We start from the raw sequence: 6,468 nt of genomic DNA, 5'->3' as shown, positions 1-6,468 counted from the left end.
TGTGCCGGTACAGAGTCAATGTGGGGGGGTGCCGGTACAGAGTCAATGTGCGGGGGCACCGGTTAGTTGAGGTAGTATGTACATGTAGGTAGAGTTAATTAAAGTGACTATGCATAGATGATAACAGAGTGTGGCAGTGGTGTGGGGGGGGGGCAATGCAAATATTCTGGGTAGCCATTTGACTAGATGTTCAGGAGTCTTATGGCTTGGGGGTAGAAGCTGTTTAGAAGCCTTTCGGACCTGGACTTGGCGCTCCGGTACCGCTTGCCGTGTGGTAGCAGAGAGAACAGTCTATATGACTAGGGCGGTTGGAGTCTTTGACCATTTTTAGGGCCTTCCTCTGACACGGCCTGGTATAGAGGTCGTAGTGTATAGCTTACACTGTACGGTTAAAAAGGGTCCTAAAAAAAAGGCTCTACCATAAAGCACCCTCCTTCTTTAGTGCTGTACAAGTGGAATATTTTCCAACAGTTACCAATGCCAGCCATAGTTAAGGTCAATAGCTTGTAGGGCAGCAACAGACTGAAAACAGTCACAAAACATCATTTAACGCCTCTCTTTTTTTAATCACCATTCTGCTGTCCAAAGATGAAAACCTCCCCGATCTTTTAAAGGGGCAATAAGTAATGAAATATTAAGAAGCAAATCTGCCGGGTATCATGTCTCTGGATCATTTGAGGTTGGGAAAGGGTTATTCTGGAACATTTGTGCCTGCATCGTACTCTTAACGGCCCGGGGGTTAAATACCGCGTCACTCATGTTGTGCGGAGCTCACAGACGTTAAATGTGCTACAACAGAAGACGCCCCCTTGTGATAGAGGCCTTTTGACCTGCTTAGATAAAAGTGAAATAATCTGCAGAGATGCCAGTGTTGTATATTACAGTAATATACCAGAAACCAGAACATGTGATTACTAACGTTACCGATTCATCTTATTAGACATCAATGACTCTTCTGACATTCTCCTCTGAGTGATTCGGCTAATCAATGGTGGGGGAACGGTCTAACAAAGTCATCTGACTCAAACGTTTAACTGGATATATATTTTATTGTTCTCAACATTTTTGCAAAAATATTTCAATCATCTCATGCCTCACAATTGAAATGTCAGTGAGCTACAACAGGATACAACTCATTTCAGTGAGCTACAACAGGAAACAACTCATTTCAGTGAGCTACAACAGGAAACAACTCATTTCAGTGAGCTACAACAGGAAACAACTCATTTCAGTGAGCTACAACAGGAAACAACTCATTTCAGTGAGCTACAACAGGAAACAACTCATTTCAGTGAGCTACAACAGGATACAACTTATTTCAGTGAGCTACAACAGGAAACAACTCATTTCAGTGAGCTACAACAGGATACAACTTATTTCAGTGAGCTACAACCTTATACAACTCATTTCAGTGAGCTACAACAGGAAACAACTCATTTCAGTGAGCTACAACATGAAACAACTCATTTCAGTGAGCTACAACAGGAAACAACTCATTTCAGTGAGCTACAACAGGAAACAACTCATTTCAGTGAGCTACAACCTTATAGAGCTCATTTCAGTGAGCTACAACAGGAAACAACTCATTTCAGTGAGCTACAACCTTATAGAGCTCATTTCAGTGAGCTACAACAGGATACAACTCATTTCAGTGAGCTACAACCTTATACAGCTCATTTCAGTGAGCTACAACAGGAAACAACTCATTTCAGTGAGCTACAACAGGAAACAACTCATTTCAGTGAGCTACAACAGGATACAACTCATTTCAGTGAGCTACAACCTTATAGAGCTCATTTCAGTGAGCTACAACAGGATACAACTCATTTCAGTGAGCTACAACCTTATAGAGCTCATTTCAGTGAGCTACAACAGGATACAACTCATTTCAGTGAGCTACAACCTTATACAGCTCATTTCAGTGAGCTACAACAGGAAACAACTCATTTCAGTGAGCTACAACAGGAAACAACTCATTTCAGTGAGCTACAACAGGAAACAACTCATTTCAGTGAGCTACACCAGGAAACAACTCATTTCAGTGAGCTACAACAGGAAACAACTCATTTCAGTGAGCTACAACAGGAAACAACTCATTTCAGTGAGCTACAACAGGAAACAACTCATTCCAGTGAGCTACAACAGGAAACAATTCATTTCAGTGAGCTACAACAGGAAACAACTCATTTCAGTGAGCTACAACAGGAAACAATTCATTTCAGTGAGCTACAACAGGAAACAACTCATTTCAGTGAGCTACAACAGGAAACAACTCATTTCAGTGAGCTACAACAGGAAACAACTCATTTCAGTGAGCTACAACAGGAAACAACTCATTTCAGTGAGCTACAACAGGAAACAACTCATTTCAGTGAGCTACAACAGGATACAACTCATTTCAGTGAGCTACAACAGGATACAACTCATTTCAGTGAGCTACAACCTTATAGAGCTCATTTCAGTGAGCTACAACAGGATACAACTCATTTCAGTGAGCTACAACCTTATAGAGCTCATTTCAGTGAGCTACAACAGGAAACAACTCATTTCAGTGAGCTACAACCTTATACAGCTCATTTCAGTGAGCTACAACAGGAAACAACTCATTTCAGTGAGCTACAACAGGAAACAACTCATTTCAGTGAGCTACAACCTTATAGAGCTCATTTCAGTGAGCTACAACAGGATACAACTCATTTCAGTGAGCTACAACAGGAAACAACTCATTTCAGTGAGCTACAACAGGAAACAACTAATTTTAGTGAGCTACAACAGGAAACAACTCATTTCAGTGAGCTACAACAGGAAACAACTCATTTCAGTGAGCTACAACCTTATAGAGCTCATTTCAGTGAGCTACAACAGGAAACAACTCATTTCAGTGAGCTACAACAGGAAACAACTCATTTCAGTGAGCTACAACAGGAAACAACTCATTCCAGTGAGCTACAACAGGATACAACTCATTTCAGTGAGCTACAACCTTATACAGCTCATTTCAGTGAGCTACAACAGGAAACAACTCATTTCAGTGAGCTACAACAGGAAACAACTCATTTCAGTGAGCTACAACCTTATAGAGCTCATTTCAGTGAGCTACAACAGGATACAACTCATTTCAGTGAGCTACAACCTTATACAGCTCATTTCAGTGAGCTACAACAGGAAACAACTCATTTCAGTGAGCTACAACCTTATACAGCTCATTTCAGTGAGCTACAACAGGATACAACTCATTTCAGTGAGCTACAACCTTATAGAGCTCATTTCAGTGAGCTACAACAGGAAACAACTCATTTCAGTGAGCTACAACCTTATACAGCTCATTTCAGTGAGCTACAACAGGAAACAACTCATTTCAGTGAGCTACAACCTTATAGAGCTCATTTCAGTGAGCTACAACAGGAAACAACTCATTTCAGTGAGCTACAACAGGAAACAACTCATTTCAGTGAGCTACAACAGGAAACAACTCATTTCAGTGAGCTACAACATGAAACAACTCATTTCAGTGAGCTACAACAGGAAACAACTCATTTCAGTGAGCTACAACAGGAAACAACTCATTTCAGTGAGCTACAACAGGAAACAACTCATTTCAGTGAGCTACAACCTTATAGAGCTCATTTCAGTGAGCTACAACAGGAAACAACTCATTTCAGTGAGCTACAACAGGAAACAACTCATTTCAGTGAGCTACAACAGGAAACAACTCATTTCAGTGAGCTACAACAGGAAACAACTCATTTCAGTGAGCTACAACAGGAAACAACTCATTTCAGTGAGCTACAACCTTATAGAGCTCATTTCAGTGAGCTACAACAGGATACAACTCATTTCAGTGAGCTACAACAGGAAACAACTTATTTCAGTGAGCTACAACAGGAAACAACTCATTTCCATCAATCTGCTGCTATACAGTAGTACGTGATCCAAACTTAAGGTTGATTTACTGTCGGTCTGAAGACGGTCTGTGGACACGTCACATTCTAGTAGTCTACAGACACGTTGTTTGATCAAATATAAACTGGGAGGCTGGAGAGAGAATGAACAAAATCACATTGGGGTTGAAACAACAACAATCACAAGACATGTTTAGATTACCTACAACTATAAAGTTAAATAAATGAAACACATTATGTAAAAATATTAAAACATAATTCTCTCAGCATACGATAGACAATAAACAAGCCATAGATAACACTGGTTTGGATCGTTTCTCCCAGTCAACAAGCCATAGATACCACAGGTTTGGATCGTTTCTCCCAGACAACAAGCCATAGATAACACTGGTTTGGATCGTCTCCCAGACAACAAGCCATAGATAACACTGGTTTGGATCGTTTCTCTCAGACAACAAGCCGTAGATAACACTGGTTTGGATCGTCTCCCAGACAACAAGCCATAGATAACACTGGTTTGGATCGTCTCCCAGACAACAAGCCATAGATAACACTGGTTTGGATCGTTTCTCTCAGACAACAAGCCATAGATAGCACTGGTTTGGATCGTCTCCCAGACAACAAGCCATAGATAACACTGGTTTGGATCGTCTCCCAGACAACAAGCCATAGATAACACTGGTTTTGATAGTTTCTCCTAGTCAACAAGCCATAGATAACACTGGTTTGGATCGTCTCCCAGACAACAAGCCATAGATAACACTGGTTTGGATCGTCTCCCAGACAACAAGCCATAGATAACACTGGTTTGGATCGTCTCCCAGACAACAAGCCATAGATAACACTGGTTTGGATCGTTTCTCCCAGACAACAAGCCATAGATAACACTGGTTTGGATCATCTCCCAGACAACAAGCCATAGATAACACTGGTTTGGATCGTCTCCCAGACAACAAGCCATAGATAACACTGGTTTGGATCGTTTCTCCCAGACAACAAGCCATAGATAACACTGGTTTGGATCGTCTCCCAGACAACAAGCCATAGATAACACTGGTTTTGATAGTTTCTCCTAGTCAACAAGCCATAGATAACACTGGTTTGGATCGTCTCCCAGACAACAAGCCATAGATAACACTGGTTTGGATCGTCTCCCAGACAACAAGCCGTAGATAACACTGGTTTGGATCGTTTCTCTCAGACAACCAGCCATAGATAACACTGGTTTGGATCGTTTCTCCCAGACAACAAGCCATAGATAACACTGGTTTGGATCGTCTCTCTCAGACAACCAGCCGTAGATAACACTGGTTTGGATCGTCTCCCAGACAACAAGCCATAGATAACACTGGTTTGGATCGTTTCTCCCAGACAACAAGCCATAGATAACACTGGTTTGGATCGTCTCCCAGACAACAAGCCATAGATAACACTGGTTTGGATCGTTTCTCTCAGACAACAAGCCATAGATAACACTGGTTTGGATCGTTTCTCTCAGACAACAAGCCATAGATAACACTGGTTTGGATCGTTTCTCTCAGACAACAAGCCATAGATAACACTGGTTTGGATCGTCTCCCAGACAACAAGCCATAGATAACACTGGTTTGGATCGTTTCTCTCAGACAACAAGCCATAGATAACACTGGTTTGGATCGTTTCTCTCAGACAACAAGCCATAGATAACACTGGTTTGGATCGTCTCCCAGACAACAAGCCATAGATAACACTGGTTTGGATCGTTTCTCCCAGACAACAAGCCGTAGATAACACTGGTTTGGATCGTTTCTCTCAGACAACCAGCCATAGATAACACTGGTTTGGATCGTTTCTCCCAGACAACAAGCCGTAGATAACACTGGTTTGGATCGTTTCTCTCAGACAACCAGCCATAGATAACACTGGTTTGGATCGTTTCTCCTCGACAACAAGCCGTAGATAACACTGGTTTGGATCGTTTCTCCCAGACAACAAGCCATAGATAACACTGGTTTGGATCGTTTCTCCCAGACAACAAGCCATAGATAACACTGGTTTGGATCGTCTCCCAGACAACAAGCCATAGATAACACTGGTTTGGATCGTTTCTCTCAGACAACAAGCCATAGATAACACTGGTTTGGATCGTTTCTCCCAGACAACAAGCCATAGATAACACTGGTTTGGATCGTTTCTCCCAGACAACAAGCCATAGATAACACTGGTTTGGATCGTTTCTCCCAGTCAACAAGCCATAGATAACACTGGTTTGGATCGTTTCTCTCAGACAACAAGCCGTAGATAACACTGGTTTGGATCGTTTCTCTCAGACAACCAGCCATAGATAACACTGGTTTGGATCGTCTCCCAGACAACAACCCATAGATAACACTGGATTTGATCGTTTCTCCCAGACAACAAGCCATAGATAACACTGGTTTGGATCGTCTCCTCGACAACAAGCCATAGATAACACTGGTTTGGATCGTTTCTCCTCGAGATAACACTGGTTTGGATCGTTTCTCTCTAGATAACACTGACAACAAGCCATAGATAACACTGGTTTGGATCGTTTCTCTTTCAGACA

General features: G+C 41.9%; 1 long non-coding RNA gene across 1 annotated transcript; it reads right to left on the bottom strand.

Annotated features, from left to right (window-relative positions):
• Positions 1–2,514: 2,514 nt before the first annotated feature.
• LOC127906471 (uncharacterized) lies at positions 2,515–5,133 on the bottom strand. Its single transcript, XR_008061467.1, has 3 exons — positions 3,434–5,133; positions 2,804–3,193; positions 2,515–2,653 (listed from the first exon to the last, which is right to left on the bottom strand). It is a non-coding gene; the product is annotated as an uncharacterized LOC127906471 (long non-coding RNA).
• Positions 5,134–6,468: the final 1,335 nt, after the last annotated feature.

This window comes from Oncorhynchus keta, chromosome 12 (assembly GCF_023373465.1).
Source record: "Oncorhynchus keta strain PuntledgeMale-10-30-2019 chromosome 12, Oket_V2, whole genome shotgun sequence".
Taxonomy (NCBI): Eukaryota; Metazoa; Chordata; class Actinopteri; order Salmoniformes; family Salmonidae; genus Oncorhynchus; species Oncorhynchus keta.
This window is presented reverse-complemented; position numbering and strand designations above follow the sequence as displayed.